Here is a 21,007-nt window from a genome sequence, read left to right on the forward strand (position 1 = left end):
GACTATTTAAATTCAAATTCTTTTTATTTTCCATGCTCTTCCTGTGTGCTTCTAATGTACCTGAAAGTTAATCTAGAACACAGTCATATTTCTAAGAAAATACTCTTTATTAAAAAATATTTCACATTTCTCAGAAATGTCCCTTTGTTTTAGAGTACAGCTTAACACAGCACGATCACTTTTGAAACATTATAACACAATAAAAATGTGGTTCCAGCCACATGAGTAATTCAACACAGCCTGATGTGTAATTAATGTAGTACTTCACAATGTGAATGCTTTTTAGAAGGAATAAAAATGCAAGTGCAATTTTGCAAGATAATTGACAAGTAAAATGACCTGAAAGGGATGTGATTTGACTTACTCTGGAGCAAACACTGGCTGTTCAAGGGTTGGTAATGTGTACCTCAAATACTTGCAGACTATGCAGTGGGTACTGTGGGCAAAGGTAGTGAAGGAATTGATGGCAAAAAAAAAAGGGATGATACATTTCTTTAGTTTGGAAAAGACAATTGGGCATTGTTTGAAGATAACAAAAGAAAAAAAGGTTTGCAGGAGTTGGTTATTTATAGCTAAGCAGGTCCAGTATGTTGAGATTTATTTGGAATGTCAGGTAAATGGAAACCATTTATGCTTTTACCCTGTCCTTAGCACATGATTTTGAGAATTATTTTGTAAAAAGATAAAAGAAACCCTTGAGTTTTTTACAGGGAGAAAAAGGAATCCGTCTTCAGAATACAATGTCTTGTTAGCTATTGTTAATTGGCCAGTCTTTGCTAAAAGGGATTATTATATCAATTCTCAACAATATCAGAGTTCACTTTAAAAAATCCCAAACCAAAAAAAAAAAAAAAAAAAATCTTCTGCAATTCAGCTTCTCTGAAAGGGATGAAGGTCAGAGCAGCCCAGGAGAAAAGCGGAGTTGTGAGCTGAGGCTGGGGAGAGGAGTCATGATGGTTCTTGGACATGGCAAAACTCCTGCTCAGATTGGATATTCTTAGCTTTTACCTCATAGTTGTTATGTATCATGTGAAACATGGATGAGACTTGGGGAGACCTCTGCAAGGGAAAATGCTCACAGTCTTTCTCAAGCCCTGCAAGCCTTGCCTGGAAGGAGCTGCCCAGCTCCTTGCAGAATTGCTGATTTGGTGGACTCTTGTGTGAGACTGCTGTGGGAAGAAAAGAATCAGGGCTGAGCACCCCACTAATACAGAAATAACATTGTACACTTTAGTTCAGACTTGAGAACTGTTTTTATGCTAAACCTTGAAACGCTAATGTTCTTCTCAGTCATTTCCTAGTACCAGAAAGCAGCTACTTTCAGGGCAGGCTTTTGTTCTCACGGATTGCTTCTTCAAAATCCGGTAAACACAAGTGTCATGTACAGGTTTGAAAAGCCGGTATGTGACAGTATACATCAAAGAAGTGTTTAGAAGCAGAATACCTACCAAGTAAAGGTGTCTTTTGTACATCTAGCAGCCTAAAAATACACTTAAATATCTTACCTTGTAAGAGTGCCAGGAGAGTGCTTTTAAATGCTCAGGGGAATTCTAAGGAAAGGTTATCTTGTCTGTTTAAAACTCAAACATCCCAAGTGTGGGAGAACACTGGGTAATCCCTAGAATGGCACAAGTGGTAGCAAATTTGAAAATGGAGAGTACACAGCAGGTACTTGTGCTAATATAGCAAAGCAAGGCCTGTGATGGGAGGGCTGTTCTCACCATGGCTGACTCAAAGCCCATGACCAGCTAATTAGTATTTAGTGATTTGTTATTCGGATCAAAAATGCTGGATTCCAGAGCCACCACAGGGTTATAGTGGCTCTGCGAATTCATCAAAAGACATGTAAACTAGTCAAGAAATAAATGCAAATATATTTTTATATTTCTGGTTTGTGTTCCCCTAAATACATGCTGGGAAGCAGGGATTCTGCTCCCTTTCCCAAGGAGTCTTGTTTCTGTTTGGCAGTCAAATGGCTACAGTCACTAGCAAACAAATTTCTCCTCTGCTGCATGGCTGAGGTCAACAAAGCCCAGAGTTTGGCTCATTAGGAAGGCTTAAAGATAGAAAGAAGTGAAATGTTCCCCTGACTGTTTTACTGATTATGATGCATTTTAATCCTTTGCATTTTCTGTCTGCCACATTCCTGGTTTATGCTCTCTACACCAGTGTATTCTTTTGTTTGTTTCTCTGAGTGCACCTGTGCCCCTGGAAGGGCTCTGCTGTGCTCATCTCACTCCTGTTGCCCTGCTGCAAGGGAGAATGGACTGGGAATATGGTGGGCTCTTGTTACAGGTGCCAAAGCTGCTTATTTTACTCTGCAGCTGGCCAAACACACAAGTGTTTGGGAAGCCAGTAGTGCATGGCCATGTAATAGCACTTGGCTAGACAGCAGCTACATAAATAGGAACATAAAAGAAGGGTTCATAGGCTGAGCCTCTTCAAGGCTGTGTGGTCCTGCAGCTCACCAAGGGTTCTCCTTGTCATCCAGCCCCAGGTGCTTTCCAGCTGAGGAAGTGCATATGGTTGTTGTCTGCTCTTTGTTCTGTGAATAAATTAACAATCACAGTTACTTACATGCTTATTCTGGCATCTTTGATACATGAACAGGCTGAGATTTTGTGTGTGCATATGTAGTCAGAAGAAAAATACATCTAAAATGAGAAAGATGTTATTTTGGTGGAACATCTGCGTTACTGTATTAGCATTTACTGACTAGCAAACCTTAGAAAACCACTTAACTAACTTTAACTCTGTATTTTCATAGTTAGCAAAGGGTACGACATCTGAATTTTGCTTTATACTGTTCATCCCTCCTGTGTTTTGTGTAGAATTGAAATGCACCTCACTCTCAGTTATTTTCTGGAATGTCTTAATTTAATTCCCATTTGTTCTCCCCCATGGCCTTCAAAGAAAAGAAAATAGGTGTGGCAGACAAATTGGAAGGCAGGAAAATACTCAGTGTCAGCTTTTTTGATTGTGTCAGGTGCACTGCAGAAAAAATAATCTACTTCATTATCTCCTCCTTCAAGTGGAATACTAATCAATATCAAGGACTGAAAGAACAGCATTTGACAAATGCAGGATGCTACCGAGAGTTCACTTTTTAAAGTGATCATTCTTTTTTAACAGCAACTTACAATTAACTATTCTAAATATTTTAAAAAATGTTTAAGTTTTATAAAGCACTGTATTACTAGTTATGCCCTTGAAAAGGAGATGCCATTGAACCATCCTTTAACTGTCTTCTACTCCACCTCAAAAAAATAAAGAAGATGTAATATCATCTTTTCAGGATAGACAGGGCAAGTGGAGAAAGTTTATCATGTAATTTGTTAATTTAGAGAGCACTCATAAGTTCCCTTATTCTAACAGCTCTTCTTCCTTATGCTGCATTTTCCTTTTTGCACCATGTTTTTCCTCTGTTCACATTCATTAGTACATGGGATGTAGAGAATGCATTAGTATTAAAACAATTTACTTTGGATGGTTAGGGCAACTTCAAAACCAAAGGAGTCTAGGTGTATATAGGAATATTACCTGCCTAAGATAGTATTTTATCCTGTGAAGAGCATTTACTGCTCACTCGGGCCTATAATCAATAGAAATCCACATCTTTAGAAAAAATAACATAAAAGTAACCACCTTCATTCTGTTTTAATATATTCTGAGCTAAATGTGAGCTTGAGAGATCTGTCCTTCCCATTTATCTCTTCTGTTTTCAGCAGCAAGGTGATAATAGGAGTAGCCTTTGTTGGATCAGGAGATTTAGGCAGGTGACAATCCACACGTTCTAATTGTAAATTTGCTCTCTTGCTTTCAGTACACAAAGATGAGGATTCGTGACAGCTCACATTCCCCTTTAAGGCACATTACCGACAATCAGCATTTTCAGAGAGCTTAGTATCCCAGCATCTGATACTGTGACAAGTGAGGTCAGATAATTAGTGTTGAAATTCTCTGTTGTTTTGTGGGTTTTTTTTTGTTTTTTTTCTGTTGTTTTTTTTATTACTCCGAACCTACCTTCTTTAATACAGTATTAGGAAAGAAGACTTGAACACAATTTAAAAAATGCTGATCACACTGTTTCTGTAGCTCCTCCTGTGGAGGTTGAATGGAGCACATGTAAATTTTCTGTGGGCTAGTGGCATGTAATTGAATTTTGTAGGTTAATATGCTTTCTGTGATGGACAGTGACTGTCTCTGAAGAGTTCCTCTGGCCAGCAAACAGACCAAAAGACATGCAGTTGTAGACACAGAATATCAGATATCATCTTGCTGCTCAGAATGAAAGCATTTGTCTTTTTGCGTGGAGGTTTGCATCCCTCCCTAGCTGGCACACCTACAAAGGCCATCAGGAGGTAGCTGTAGGGTTTGGTCTTGCCCTCCCTTTATGGATCATTGCTTGGCTGTAGAGGATGTGTGCTCCAGGATAACCTTAGACATGGAAAATGAGGTTTGAGCAGTGCCCTTCTGTGTCACTCTGTCTGTCTGTGCCTGCTTGGCACTTAACAGAGTGGACAGGCAGCTGCTGATGCCCAGTCCATAATGCTCTGGTGGGGACTCTCAGTAGTGCCCCAGGGACCAGGCTGCAGTGTTCATTGCTCTACAGATGATGATGATGACAAGGATGTTACTTTAATTTATAATGCCCCTGGTTTTGGGCTGAGATCCCATTCTCCCCATTCTTTTAAAATGGCCTAAAATTTATACCTTGCATCTTGTCTAATACAAGGTTGTAGCCATGAAGGTAAAACTCTCTGGATCTCCTCCTGAGCATTTGAAGAGCTCTCTTGACAAGATCACTCTTGAAGAAACAAGTATTTCTTTCTTAGGAAATATTGTTCCCTGTATCTGCCCTAGAAGATGTCTCCATCTTTGTTCTCAAAGTATACTTTGCCACAGTAAGGGGTGCTTATTTTCTCTGCTTTCTCTACTTTAATACCAGCTTCACATGGCTTAATCCTCCCTTAATGACCGCAGCTTGGCCCTGTGCTATGAATCCACCTATGTTTGTAGACTTCAACTCTCCCCCTACCCCCCAAAAAAAAACCCAAACAAAACAAAAAACTGTGAAGAATATTGGAAATCTAGCCAGAAAGACCCTCTTTAACTTCCTTGGCAGAGAGCCTGGAAAGGAAGAGAGAACACAGAATCAAAATAAATTACAGGATTCAGAAGTGCATTAAATTAGCCCTAAGAAATTGCTTTCTCTTGGTGTTAGTGAGTAGTGGTAATTTGAAACACTTCAGCCCTGGTCACTTTGTTATTTTAAAAGAAATGGAAATAGAGATGTAAGAAAAGAAACCTTGAAAAATAAGGCCTGTGGTTGCATTTTCAAGTGATACCTTAAATTGAAATGCTTAGGTTAAGATGAGACAACCAAGTGAAGAGTTAATTCTAAGAGGTGTAAAAGAAATCAGAAGATAATTTAGTCTTGAAGGAATTTCTGGAGATTCTTGTTGTCAATCCCTTACTCAGAGCAGGGCCAGTGAAGATAAGGCTGCTCAAGACCTTGTCAAATTAAATTTTGAGAATTTTAAGGGCTGCAGATTTCACAGTCTATGTGAGTTTTACAGGGTGACATGCTCATTTCTCAGCATAGATCAGAGAGAGGAGATATTTGAACCCCACAGTTGAATCACTCTATATTTGCCCTCCTCACAGGGTTTTAGGACAGGAGTGCATTTTGGTTTTGCTTCAGTTTTGTTTTGCCCAAGTTAATAAATAATACAACCTGTCTCTATGAAAACAGAGAAGTTCACATTGCAGATGTTCATTGGTTAAATCAATATTGTCTGGCCATTTTTCAAATGGTCCTAGCATGCTATTTGTCTTCTCTGAGGGTTAGGAATCCCCCCCAAGATGCTGTGTAGGTTCAATATAATGCAATCACTAGTAGTCAGTGCATGTGGACTGACTCAGCCAGGCAAACCTGATCAGGTTATTTCGCTCCTGTGCTCATCAACTTCAAAAATAATTCCTGCCAGGAGTTTAAAGCTCCCCCAGTACTAGCATGAGAGCTGTTACAGAACTCTTCTGGCTGCAGAGATCTTTTCACCAGGTTAGGTTGCAGCTTCATTTTTTTTTTTTTCCAAAAATTGACCATAACTAGTGAAAAAAATTCAGAAAGGACAGCAATTGCTGTAGTTTTCTCCATGCCTCAATGGGAAAAAAGACTGAATTAACAATAAAATGTCATTTATGGAGTGTGCAGCACAAAGATTATCTCCTCATTTCCTGTAGGTGAAGATAATCCTATATTTATTGTGCAAATATGTAATCCCAAAGGTGAGGATTTGCTGCAGAATGGGAAATATTCACCTCAATGCAATAATAAGGAATGAAAGAATATAAAAATTAAATAATGACAGAATCTTCACTCCTCACAGTTTTTATACAGTCATTAATCATGGATTCATTTAAGTATACCAGAATCAAATTCTTCCTGCTTGTGCCTTTCTTGTCATTAAATACTTAAATGAAGAGCATTTCTAAGGATGTACCATAAAGGCGTTATGAATATTTATAAATATTAAGGCTTTTATCTCCCTGGTAAAGTACAGGGGGTATAGATTTGAAAAGGACATTCTTTGGTTCTTGTCTACCATATTGAGTTTCTGAGTTACTCTTTATTTACTTGTTCATTTATTGATTGATTTATTAACTGTACCCTATATATATTTCACTGGCTGTGATAACAGAGGCGCCTTTCAGGATTTGTTTTCCATATCTATCTCTTTGTCCTCCTTGATGGCTTTATCATAAGGGCTAGAAGAGACAGCCTATTTTCCAAAAGTTGTCTGGATCAGCATCCTGTTGTCTTGGAATTTGGAGATGTGCTGCATAATGAATGCAGTGACACAGTGGAAGAGACACATCAGTGGAGGTTATAATTTTTTGAGCAGAAAGGAATAGTGTAGAAATTCCTGTGAGTACTGGGGGAGAGAAATGAATCTCCAGAGGGTAATTCAAAGGAAGTCTTTGGAAGGGAAGGGTGGCACAATCCCCTGTAGTTCATAGAAAGCAAGGGGAGCTAAACAGTGCTCTGTCACACCAGAGAGGAAGAGTAAATGTTGAGACCTTACTTGAGGAAGGCCACAGGCTGAGGGATCTCTAGTTTATTTACCAAGGGTATCACTTCAGTGCAACTATGAATTAGAATTGTATTTATTACAGGAGAGTTGTTTACTCTTTTTTTTTTTTCCCCTATAAAACATCCTATAGTTTCTTTTGGTTTGCTTTTTGGGATTTGTTTTACACAGAATATTGCTGGCAATTTTGTCAGCGTGGCTAACTGTAACTAGGAAGTAGCATCATATGCCAATGTAACCTACAAATATGTAACTTGAGGGAAAGAAGAGTTTCAAGTTTGTTTATATGAAAAATAAATGAGAGATTATTCGCAAAGAGAGATACAACATAAGTTTAATTGAATATATTTACATTTAGAATGCAGACGATTAATAACAGTAAATGTAAAAATATAATGTGCAGTGGTAAGTTGACTTTCACTGAGCATAATGAGTTGGAGGAATTTGTGGAAAAAACAAAGTCGTATTTCTCTGGGATGATCACAATGCTTCCTGAACTTTTATGATGTATTTCAATTTGCCTCTGAGGCAGAAAAATCCTATCCTTAACAAATGTATCCTTATTTTAAAGCTGGGGAACTGAAACACAAGGTAGACTCTAGCTTTCCTAAGGTGCAGGAAGATGTGTGATACAGAGCAGAAAGCAGCAACTTGGTTTCCTGTGTCCCAGGCTGGAAGGCTACCCCCAAGTTTATTTAAGATTGCAGTAGAACCTGCTTGGTTGGGTTTAAACAAATTGTCTGAGACATTGAGAGCAATTTCTATGGCAGAATGAATTTCAGTGCAGTCCAGACTGCTCTGCCTCTCATCTCTGTAGGTTATATCCAAGAGTACAGAGCTGTATGGGAAGTTGGTTTCATATTCCCAGTCTAACTAATGTGAGGGTAGTTTTAGGGTTGCCCACTGCACTGCAGTGTGTTGCAGTGTGTGTAAACCTACCACATTTTGTGATGTCAGAAAACATTTTGCATTCTGTCTCCTTAATTTATTAAGTTAATGAACTTGATGGTTCAACCAGAATCTCCCAGTTCTGCCACAGATACCTGGGTGTGTTACATTGGTCAGGATTCTAATTCTCTGGGCCCAGCAGTTCTCCTGCTGTAAACTGAAGGCAATGTTTCCTTGCCCTGGACAGCACCACAATTCATGTCTGTTCAGTGCCCAGAGCCAGGGGGAAGACAGTCATAAAAACACACCTCTAAGTACCCTAGACATTAAGGATTTGCAGCCTTGAAATAGCTCCGACTGCTTTATTGCTATTAAGTAGAGAATGAATATTTTGCAGTGGCTACATCCTGTCATATCTAGAAATACAGCTCTGGGAGAGAGCAGGGAAGAATGAAAGCTTGATACTTCCCTTGTTTATTGTTTTGAAACAGAAAAATAAGTTTGTTATTATTACTTTAAAAACAATCTCAGTTACTGATTTCTAGAGGAAGTGTGCATTATGCCTGTCACTGATGTGATTTTGCTGAGGTCAAGAATAGTGTTGTCAAATAAATATATTGATGAGTTTTCTACCTTTCATTGAATATTGATTGCTAAACTTTGTTGCCTAAAATTATGTTTCTTCTGCCACCATAACAGAAACCATAAAAGTTTTGAGAGTGTGTAATTAATAACCTTCATGTAACCCAGCTGCATATGGGCTGGCCAGAAGGTTCCGTGTGTGCTCAGACACAGACACACAAACAGATACACAAATTCCAAGGAGCAAAGTATTAATAAAGGGGTACTCTGGAGCCAGGAATCAAAGTTAGACAACATTTAGTGCCTCTCTGACTTGAAATAACTTAAAACTGGAACTTATTTTGAGCCCTTCTCCCCTAACCTTGGTTTGCTAAAGGCTCCAGGAAACAGAATTTGCAGACCACCTTGTTTTAGAACAGAGTAAACAATTATTTTAAAGGACTAGAGAAAGGACAAATTTTCTTCCCCTTACAAGTTGTTATGGATAATCTTTCTGGAGTCCAAAACCCTATAGAAGTGATAGAAAAATGATCTGTGACTGTATGGCTGGCATGATTGATGAGAGTATAAGATATTTCATATTCCTGTTATTTTCTAATCCAGACCATGTAAAACAGTTAAGTTGTGACTGGTGCTCAGCAGTCTGTGCAAAATAAAGCAGCGCATGTCTCTACGAAACATAAAACCTTTGTGAAAAGTTTACTTGCGTTTTAGAGCTATTTAGCAATTTAAATACTTATTTACTTGTTACTTGGTAACACCAGTGAATAAAGGAACTTCTTAAAACTAGACTTTTAGAATCAAAAAATATTAGTCTGAAATTGGAAAGGAACCACTAGTGGATAGCTTATGAAAAAAAAGACTTACACAATCTCTAGCAACAAAAACTTAATAAAATAAAGAACTTGGAGAAGACAGGCCCTCTGATGTTGTATGAAGAAGTATTTTCTTGCTCTCCCAAGAGACTGAGTTAGTTCATTCAGGGAAGCCTTTTCATGCTTCATCAACAGATCTGTGACATTCATTTTGTTATCAGCTTTCTGTTTTTCTGAGTTCCAGTGACAATGTTACATCTGAAAACTCCTAATCTTGTATTAGAATTTTTGTGCATTATCCTATGTAAGACATTCATTAACACATAATGCAACATGCAAATTAAGAAATTAGCCCATCACAGAGCATAAAAATAACAGATCTGTCTCATAAGCCTGTTTGCCAAGTCTGCCAGCACAGGCACTTAGATCAGACTTCTGTGCTGAGAGTTGCCATGAATTTCCAAGTAGGTGTGTAAATAAGCAGAGTCAGCAGTAAAGTTTTATCATGCTTTGTTTGCTTTTTTATTTTTTAACAACTAAAGTCAGACTAAAAAAAAAGCTTGTGAGTGAATGTGATATGCTTTGCCCTATAGCAATTCTTTAAAATTACATATTGTTTGCCTTTTTCACATGTTTCTTTCCCAGCCAAGAGTATCATGGACTTGTAGTTTAGGATGCTTCCTCAGAAACTCACCCTGAAGTGATCTGGGTTTTTCTTGTCCCTTGATTGGTATTGGGAACTTAAAATCTTGGACTCTTATTAATTGATAAAAAGCATATTTTGCATTTCTACATCTCTTGCCTTGATGTAAATGTTTGAAAGGAAGAAAAAGTCTATTAGCTGAATCGTTTTGAGAATAAAAAATGCCACAAACCAGATCTCTGAACTGGAGTTGAAAGCCTTCTAATTACCCGGGCAAGAGCAGAATTATGTTTCATGAATCATTCAGAACAAGCATGCTTTTAATCCTCTTCCTGATTATATTTTTTAGTTGGTATGCTGGAAACACCCTCCCTTCTCAGTTCATTTTCTTGGTGATGAGTTTCTGTCTGCTAGAACCAGAGCTGAGCTGCTCCTTCTTCCCTGGCTCTGAAATGTTCATTTTTTTTCATCTGATTCTTTAATCATGGCAAATCAGTTTTTTAATGGAAAGGAAACATGTCATCTTCAATGTTAAAGAGATGCATGATTATATCACTATTGATTTTTTGGCGAGAAAACCCTTTAATTTAGCATATTTATATTTGTATGAAGTGCAGTTGAACTTTTGCCATACTTAATTTGGTGGTAGCCTAATTATACAGTTCAATACAATCTAATAATCCAGGCTGAAGTACAGGACAGTAGAAGATTTTTCTTTGTGATTTAGCTGGCAGCAGACACTAATCTTTGTAGCTGTTATCAGAGGAAGACATCTGAATCTATAGCAGTATTTGTCTTTTCCTGGCACTCGATTCCTGCCTTCTCTGTGTGTCAGGGTTTTGTTTATCGTTTCCGGTTCTTCTGGGCTCCAGACATTCATCTTCATTTCTGTGGTTTTTCCCTTCTCTCTGTGACTCATGGCAATAACTTATTTTCCTTTTAGGATGGTAAACAACACACTGATGTGTATTCTGAATGTGATGTGGGACGTTGCTGTTAGATCAGAAGCAGTGACTCAGCTTTCTTTAGCCAGCAAGTGGCCAGTTGCTGATTCACTTTGACAAATGTCTGGTTTATAGTGAACAGTGACAAATTTGACAGTATTTAAGGAACTCCTGAATAAAATCACATTTCCTTTTATATTCTTTAAAGACTGATACAAGCAAAACTAGAGAGAGAAAAAGTCTGTTTAAAGAGTGACCTTGATAATTTAAAAGAATACATTCTATGATACAAAAGATTTGGATGCTATTCCAGTGTGAGAAGTTACCTAATAAACTGACTTCATTCTTGGCATAGCTACTGACTAGTTAAATCAGTAATACAATTATCTCTCCTTGCTTTATTGCTGTACTTCATATATTTATATATAAAGTTATGGAAAAATGTCTTGCTTGTTTTGCATATGTGCATGTTTTCTTGATTTGTGGTACAGAGTGCTCTTTTAGACTGCATAAAAACAGCCTTTACTAATGAACCTGGATCTCTAATTACTACAGTACAATTTTCCCCCATTCCTCCTCCTTTCTTTGTCTAGTGACTAAAAGGTGATGAATCCAAGTCATCAGTCATCACTAGCATCAGCCTGTTCCTGTAGCAGTCTGTATTTCTATTCTGCTCTTTCTGCTGATATGCTTTAGATGAAAGCCTTTATAACAACAGAAATTAAAACAAGGGGAGTCACAGTGAATTGTAGAGACAGACAATGTTAATTTATTTCATGATTCCCCCTCACTTGCTTTCTGAAACAGGAAGACAATAATCCTGCCTTAGCAGGATAGAATCTTGCCTGTCACTGATATCTAGAGAGGCTGGTCCTAAAGCCCTGTATGTTTGAAGATTACAAATAGGATAATGCTGTGAGTATACAACCTTAATACATGAAGATAGGCAGGACTAATCAGATAAGAAAGAATGGGTTTTTATGCTTTTAAAATTACCACTTACTGTTCGGTGCTTTTTTTTTTTACTGCAGGTAAATGCTACTATCAACTTAGTGTGGTTGTACTTAGATTTCTTATAAAGGAAATATGCTGCTTGTGAAAAACAAATGTAAATGGAAGAAGGACTATTTTTTCATTAAAAATAGGGTTTTTATTAAATAAGAATTGTTTGTTATGCATGGATTCAGGATACGAGAACTGGTAGAGTCAATGCAACTGAAGCAGGCCAAAGTTGTGCCATGAGCCTGACCTTTTCCTAGTCCTTTTTTTCTTCTCTATTAAACAAAGTAACATTTCCTAAAGGCAAAATGTAAATTTACACTTGGATGTGTTTCTGAATCTCTGGCTAGATTAGTTGGTTTACTATACCAAGTCTTGGTCTTCTTTCCTTGCAAATGGGTATTGGAAAGGAAGTTTCATCATCTAATGTTGGATATGCAGCCGTCTTTATTGATATCTGCTCTTCTTGGAGAAGCTTTTTGTTCATAGGGAAGAAGGTTATCTGAGCCCATCCTTTCAAGACTGTGCTGAAAAGTACCTGGGGAAAACTTCGGTATATCACACCATTTCTGAAGCCTTGTAGCCTTCCTGAATTGCTATTCGTTCCTGAAAAGATTTTCACAGTTTTTCCATTGTGATGTGCTTCACAGACATTTACCTTGCTGGCTTAATAACTGTTTTCTTCATTTTCATACCTCTACAATGACACCACTACTGGACAAAATTGAAAAGAAATGAAAAAATACCTCTACAATGACACCACTACTGGACAAAATTGAAAAGAAATGAAAAACTGGAAAAAATATGTAACAGAAAATGTGCAGTGATGAAGCACATCTGTTTGAGTGACTAAGTACAGCAAAGGATCACCTAGTAAACTACAGAGTACCTTCAGAACAGTTGAACAGTCAAGGAGCATCTTTAGGATGTGCTTTTGTGAAGTATTTGTCTATGGAATCCCAACAACAGAAAACTATCACAGAGTATAAGATGTATTCTGTTGCAATGCGATTCTACTCATTGCACTACTATAAACATAGCAGTGTCCTGGTGAAGTGCAGAAATCTTAAATCTTTAGATTTGGATTTTCAGAACTACCTCTAACTTTTCTGACTACTCATTTTATTTATTCTTAATCCCCTAAAGTGAATTAATATGTAAAATAAACCAGTATTGCATGACTGAAGTGGGTGAATACATGTATTTTTGGGAATTTAAAAAGCAGTGAACAATTTTGTTTAAAATAGTTTCATGGTTTGTCATTTACCTGTGGGTTTCCTTCTGGCTTCCTGTCTGTTTCTCTCAATCAGTTGTTTTGTCTTGTTTTTCTTGTATTTCATTGGCTCTTACACATGGTGAATTATCTTTACTGGGAAATGCCATTTGTTTTATGTCTGTACAGGGCCTAGCACAAATAGGGCCTAACATTGTCAAATCTCTGGTTGAAAACAGCAATATTAATAATTAAAAATGGCACAGGAAAATTGGATTGAGACTCAAGTTTGAATGAAATGTAATAGTCAGTGTAATAAAAGATAGTGTTTAACATATAAATGGGTTTGAGAAGATACAGTGTAATCAAATTCAACTGCATTTTTTAGTATTTTTCATGTCATGTCTCCCAAGGGGCTTTACAGCACAATAATCATAATTAACTCTGGATTTAATCAGTGAACTAGTGCAGTAATCCACAAAGTGGGACAGTGAGTTACAAGAGCCTGATGTTGGTGAGGACCCCAGTGACTGTGCAATAATTCATGAGGAGATGTCCATGAAACCCATCAAGGCTGGGTGTGGCAGAGTACATGGGGAGGCAATTCCATGTTCCAGGGAAGCAGTTGGAACAAAGTCCATTTCTTTGAGAGCATAGTAATCTGAAGATGGGAGGGTCGGGATGTGTGCTTTGTTTTAGGGTGATACTGAGAAATCATAAGAGGAATTTATATCACATTTTCTGGTTTGCTTCAGTTTTGCTTTTGTAAATGTTTGTGAGTGCAAATATCTCTCAAATGTGAACTCTGTGAATTGCAAGTACTGGTTTCTTGGCAACAACATCAGGACTTTGCTATTTGCAGCTAGAAAGGAGGGTGCATTTTAAAACAGTCTGCAAATTTAGAGGTTTTGATGGCATTCATGGTAACCAAGCTCTTAGGCTTGTTCTTAGTCCTCAGACCCCTAAGGGCACTACACCATTGATGTAGCGAGTGCCAAAGTAAACTTGAATTACCTAAGGTTCTCCTGCTTATTAGAAGACAGTCTTTAAAATACAAACTTTGCTGTTAAGGATGTTTCAGACCAGGTGTGTTCAATAAATGACTTGTATAAAGCGTTTCAGATGGATAATGATGGGCACTCTCCATGTCAGCTGGAGATGATGACAGGAGCTGAGGAGCGTTCCTGTGAACACCTCTTGGGAGAGGAGGAAGAAGTTGTTCAGGTACAGAAAGGATCAGTGTGGGAGGGGTAAAGGGCATTTGAGGCAGTGGCATGACCCATACAATTTCAAATGTAGTTTTCTTCTTCTTTCTACCTCCCTCCTTCATCTTACTAGGGAGTGTATTTGCTGTCTTGGATCTCTGTGGAGCACAGATACTGATGAATATCAGGCAGAGTAGGCAATATTCCAGTTGCTAGTGTCCAGATGCCTGATATGCAAGCAGTACAATTTCAAGTCTTAAATATGTTTTTCTTTGCCATTGTATGTGATTTACATAAATTGTTCTTAAAAAGTAACTGTGTCTGTGAAGAATTCATTTTAAGTATTTCTTATTGTGAACAATTAGAATGATTTATGTTAAGATGTTATTGCTGTCTGAGCAATGAAATCTGTGGTTATGAGAACTGGCTCTGAATTTACAAGATGTTGATTCTGCTGAAGTTCAGGGGAAGAAAAGTGAAATGTCAGTGAAAGGAGGAAAGTGCGATATTTTCATTCTCTTTTTGTGGATGTTGGTGCAGGCTCTAGAATGCGTGTTCTAAATGTGTGTTGGATCAAGGTTTTAGACTGTAAGCTTGTAGGATCAGAGAGAGTTCTTAAATTATACCATGAGGAATTTATACCCTACTTTGAATAAATGTTGAATAGAAGTAATAAAACAGCATAATTGTCATGACTGCATCAAAGATTCTAAAAAAGCTTTTTATTTTGTGGCGCTGCAATATAAATACCCCAGCACATTTAACAAATGTAAATGAATTGACCTTCTTGTACCTTCAGAGAACTGATAATTTTCCTACAGATAAGGAACCCCTAACAGACGTTTCTAAAGGAGTCAGTCCAGTCACAGTGGGGTCACAGCTGGAAACCAGGTTTCATTCTTCATTGCCGTGACTAACCTTTCCTCACTCTACCCCTCTTTGCTCCTTGTTAGCCCATTTTTTGGAGTTAGGCCCCTTTGAAGCCATGTCTTTTTTTTTTTTTAATATTTTTTCCTAGTTTAATACAATTTTCCTTCTATGAAATGGGGAAAGTAGTGCCTATATAACTCTTGAGGGGTTTAGTAGTGTTGTCTGGTTCAAAGATGCAGAACTTCTTGAGCCAGAGAATTGTGACTACATACATATCTACACAGTGAAGAAGAAATTACATTCCCTTCATACCTGGAACTTGTAATGTCTCCCTAGACTGCTGATGGATACAGCAACTGCATAATTTCTTTCTCAAGCCCCTTCTGCATGAAGCAAACTTTTACCCATATATATATTATTTATTAAATAAAACATTTATTATTTTTTCTTATTATTTCCAGAATCTCTTGACACAATTACTAAATTATGTATGCTTATGGGTATGTTAGTATGTGCAGATAAGAAGACAGAACAGTACAGGTTTCAATTTTCAGAGTTAGAATAAAATCTAGCCACAGCATACCTAGATGAAGTATCTATTGTGCTAAAGCAAATAGTGTTACTTTTTACTACTCCCTCCTGGAAAAGGGCCATGTTTTTGAGATGAAATCCAGCATCTCAAGTGAATTTTTTATGTAACTTGATGTAGCAGGATTCATTTTCTCCATCATCTAATGGATCATGTTTATTGAATCAGACAAACTCGAGAATCTGAGCTTTCAGATGTGGAGGGCAAAAAATTGCCTGTGTTTGTTTGGCATCATCGATTTATCAAGACTTTCATCTTGTGCAGATACTTATAGATTGAGTTTCCATCCCTTTGTGAAGGTTCCATTATCTTAAATCTTTAAAACCTAGTATCGAGGAAAAAATGATCTTTAGGAAGACCACTAGAAATATTTTACAGAATTTTTATAGGACTGCTATAAAGTAAATGAGTGGTTATTGTGTTTCTGTACATTATTTTGATTCAGTGACTAAGGAAAATATGACTTCTTGAAGGAAAAAATAGCTTTGATCAAGCTTTAGCAAGGTGAGTAACAAAACTTCTGCAGTTATGCCTCTCTTGAAGACACAGATACTCAGCTCTTTGGGCTGAAGAAAGATCTTTCTTCTGTTGGGAGATTTTTGCATGGACAGCAGTTCTGGTTTAACTGTCTGTCTGGTAGTGTGAAGACTGACTGCTCCCATCACCGCAGGACAGAACCCTGCCTATTTTCTCCTGACACTTTCCTTTGTGAACACTGTGGAATATTACAGCTCCCCAGCAGGAAAAATGACCTTGTTGCACTGAAATTAGGTGAGAGAGTTACCACTGACTGCAGCAGCAGCCAGGTCAAGCCCAGGGTTAAATTCTTTTTGCCCATCTGTTGAATCCAGCAGTGTTGTGTTACAGGATTTCTGGCAGCTTTGCCCATGCCATAGGTAGGCCTGGAAGGGAGGGCATTTGGGGGCTGGCAGAGAACTCCACGTGCACAGCAGGTGTGGGCTCATCAAGCAGCAACAAGAGGCAGCTGTGAGGAGCCTGGGGAGGGGAATGGGCCACACCTGGGGCAGGGAATGGATGGAGAATTGGCAACACCTGGAGTGGGGAATTGGCAACACCTGGGGCAGGGAATTAATTTGCAGCACCTGGGGTGAAGGTGGCTTTGCTGCAGCAGAACGCTGAGGGTGCTGTAGAGAGGTGGTTGTCCGCTGGAGGTCTGCCTGCTCTTCTTTCTTCGAGCAACAGCTCTCAGGTCAGATTTCTGTGCTTTAGGAATTGACGGTATAGCTTGTCTCTGTGGGTAACAAATAAGGCTTACTTATTTGCTCTATTTTGGGTCACTTTTGCTTATTGTGAGCATACATTTTTGTATATGTTACAAGACTTGGTTTGTGTTTGTGAGCTAGGTAAGGTATAAATCCTTTCCAGGACTGTCTCAGAGTGAGATCGATGTTTAGAAAGTATCTGGGCTGGAAAGAGTTAAGCTGGTGTTAGAAGACTGACAAAAATTTATCCAGACCTAGACTCCTATGGGCAGGGGGTTGTTACCTGGTATTTAAATGTGTTAGCTGTTCGTCTGGAAACCATGGACAGGTAGCTGTTGTGCTTTCAAGAAGACAATTCTGTTGCATGTCCAATAATTACATGTAATATTTTAAAGTAAAGTCCACTAGAGTTCATATTGATTGATTTAATGCAGCTTGGCTTTTGCATTGGCTCTTAATTGTTAGTAAACAAGACTGAGATCAAGATTTTTGTGTGTTTTATGGATTACTAGTGGATGAGACAGATTTTGAATGGTGTGTACTAGAAATTACTTTGGATTTATCTGTTTTTATGCTGGGTGACAGATATTACACCCAGTACTCTATGGTTTCATTTTCTCCTGCTGGTTTAATGAAACCCTTTGCACCTGTGAAAAGTGGGTGTAAAAGGTAGGGAGCAAAGTCTAACTCCTGATTGTGCTATGAATGTAAGAAACAAATAAAAATTGGAAGTGAGCACATTGATATTAGTAGTTCTCCTTCTGTAACAATATCCCCTTTAGAAAACTAGAGCATATATAGTTAGGAGGTTGGTTGGAAAAGCTTGGCTGGGCATCTGCTAAGCTCTAGTATTAGGAAACTAAGACCAAATATTTTTTTCAGTACCAGCTGCATCTTATTGTGGTTTGTAATTAGGTACAGTTCTCTCATGTTTTAACAGATACTTTTTTTTTTTTTTTCTGCCTCTTCTCGAGACTTTTCATACAAATTACAAGGATTTGAAATGAAACAAGGTGTATGCCCTGGGGCTTTAATTGCTAGCTGTTAGTAAAGAGAAGTTTCTTTGCATTAACTTATAGCAGAGGCTTCTGAATAACTGTTCAGGGGTATAGTTTGCTTTTTGTTTGGGGGAACTGTTTCACCTGTTGTGAATGCTTTGAATTACAAGGATTTATTTCAGAGGCTGTAAAAACTCTGAGATATCTATCAGCTGAAATGCAGCTCAGTGTTCCTGAACTACCAGTGTGTAAATGAACTCTTTAGACTGTATTTTTTGAGCTCTGTGAAGTGCTGTAGGCTGCACACATCCAGCTGTGAAGGATTATTGTTGATCCCACTAGCTCATCTAGAGAGAGGTTTTGATTTTAGCTCCCACTTTGAATGACTGATTCCTCCTGATGGGGTACATACCTAATTGTAATCCATTGATGACTTTATTTCTTACTATTCATATGCAGTATTGATTTATCAACCATAAACTTTCATCACTGTCATCTCTGAAAGCTTTTATCTAGAGTGCTACTCTTAATGAGAGACTTTACACTGCTGTTACCTGTCTCTGGTGTGGTAGAATGGCTTGCTTTGCCTCCCAAAACCACATCTCTCCTGAAGGGGGGGAAGGAGTGATGTGTGCAGTTGGGGGGGGGGGGAGGGAGGGTACTGTAGCTGCCTGTTAGGAAGTATTTTTTTCCTGTTAGACGAGTTTGCTGCCATTGAAATGCAACCTTAAGTGGCTCTGGGAAGGGAAAAAGGAGAATAATTAAATCAATGGTGAGTGGTTTGCAGACTGCCCTTGGTAGCCTCTAGCCAAGCCTTCAGCCTCTAGCCAAGCCTCTAGCCAAGCCTTCAGCTCCTAGTAAAAAAACCCATTTCTACTTCACACCCAGAGCAGAAATTGAGGTATCTCCTCTAGAAACAAACTCAGCTAATTGAAATCCAGTCAGAGCTAGGGATTTCTTCTTACTGCCCTCAAGTAAGGATGTGGGGAGGATGCAGTTGTTCAAACATTACAAGGTGTGTTAGCGATTTCTGCTTTCTCTCTTCACTTCCCCACTTTTCATTTCCATGAGTTAACATCTTCCCTGGTGGATTTATGCAAAGTTCCAGGCATCAGGTATCACCCCGGCATTCCACAGTGTAGGGCAGTATATTAATAACTGATTTTTGGGTACACTTCAGCAGAAGAGGTTTGAGCTACCAAAAGCTGTGTCTTGTCCATAAGCTGAGGCATAACATGCTTGAATAAACAAGTGTTTTGTTTTTCCTACATGCTGTGCCAAGTAAATTTAAAATTTATTATTTTAAATTAAAATTCAAATTTAAATATTATGTTTTAAAATAATTTCATCAGACTTTTTCTTCTTACACTTAATGAGTCAGCCATATATCCATGTTGATGGAGAAGCTCTTGCTAAATTTTTTTAAGGTTTACCCATAACAGTCTTAGTACTTTTAAGATTATGTTCTGTAGTTTTAGTCTTAAGCTCAAGGTGTAAGCTTATTGTTTTAGCCTTCTAGCAAAAAAAAAAAGGCTTTTTCCTCAAATCAAGTTGAGATTGGTTATGACTTTTTGTACAGATCTTAAAAGCTGAGGCCTACATGGAAGATGATGCTTATGATGCAAAGACTGATAGCAATATACCTCCAAAGAAGTTTGAGCTCTTGACATAATAGCTTTTTGCAAGTTCATCTTGGACTGATTTTCTGCTGTGGGAGGTGAGAAATGGATCATGCAGTGGAGAGCCAGGCGCAGTGTGTGAGAGGCTGTGAATGCAGCACCTGTGTTGTAACTGCCTTTGGACCAGCCTCTGCTTTGTACTTCTTAGCACAGGTGAAAGCTGTGAGATTGTTTTATTTCTTGTACTAATGCAGGTGGACATTCGCTGCACATTTTCTTGGGGAACCTTCAAAAAAAAAAAAGATATCACAACATGGAGACTTAAGTGTGTGAGTGTGCAGATGTGAGTTTAAATCACTAGGTTAATTTTTAAATCAGTCTCTGCTCCAGTTAGTACCTTTTGGTTTGTGTCATGAAGCAATTTCAGACTTCACAAACCAGGCTTTTTCAAATTAAATTGAACAGGAAGATGCTCTCCAGGAGCACTCCAAAAGCTGATAAGGGGCAGTTAGCCCGCAGCACTGGATCAGTGCTAGTCCCAAGTAAAGCCCTTGTAATCCTATTCTGGGAGCACTTGGTGATCAGCACCAGCTGGTTCAGTGCTCAGAGTGCAAGATCTCCTCACACTGTCTTAAGTTTATTGCTAGTATAGATAAAGTATGGGAATTAATATTTTTTTTTAAAAGGAGGGTGTATTTTTGGACTGAAGTTGAGGGATGGAGGATAACTGTGAAGTATCTATTGAGATGAATTTAAAGGATTAGAAATGCTTCTCATTTGAATAAACTATTTATACTTGGATTTTTATTATTTTAATAAGGATAGATGAAAATCTTGCCTTCCTCACTGTTAACAAAGGACAAGGGATGATTATGGCAGCACTACTCCATCAGACAGTGAAACATGTAGGGCACTTCCCTGATATGGGAGAAAGATCTTTTAATCTCTTTCTGATAAAACTTAAACATCTTTAAACTCTTTCAGGAAGAAGGTAAATGCCAGCTGTATAAGTGATGGGAGGGGAGGTGATGGTTATTTTGCATTTGTCATTTCCCACAGAGGGCTTTGCACACAAACATTTGTGTGTTTTGTAGACTAAGAAGTAAAGGAGAATGACCCTACCCCCTGATAATGATCCCCCAGGCCCCAGTCTGTACTCCGGTCTTCTGGTGCAAAATGGGGCAGCTTTAGTAATTTGCATTGTATGTGTCATGTTCTTAATACTGACAGCTAATCTGAGTACCAGTTCTAGGGCTGTGTCTAAAAGAATGTTTAAAGAAAGTGATAGCTTGCATTCCACAAGATTAAGCAAATGCAGATGGGGG

The 21,007-nt window shown here is 38.2% G+C and overlaps 1 protein-coding gene across 5 annotated transcripts in view; it reads left to right on the forward strand.

Annotated features, from left to right (window-relative positions):
* Positions 1-21,007, forward strand: part of GRID1 (glutamate ionotropic receptor delta type subunit 1) — a 483,696-nt gene that overhangs the window by 86,737 nt on the left and 375,952 nt on the right. The window lies entirely within an intron of this gene.

Source organism: Vidua chalybeata, chromosome 8 (assembly GCF_026979565.1).
Source record: "Vidua chalybeata isolate OUT-0048 chromosome 8, bVidCha1 merged haplotype, whole genome shotgun sequence".
NCBI classification, from domain to species: Eukaryota; Metazoa; Chordata; class Aves; order Passeriformes; family Viduidae; genus Vidua; species Vidua chalybeata.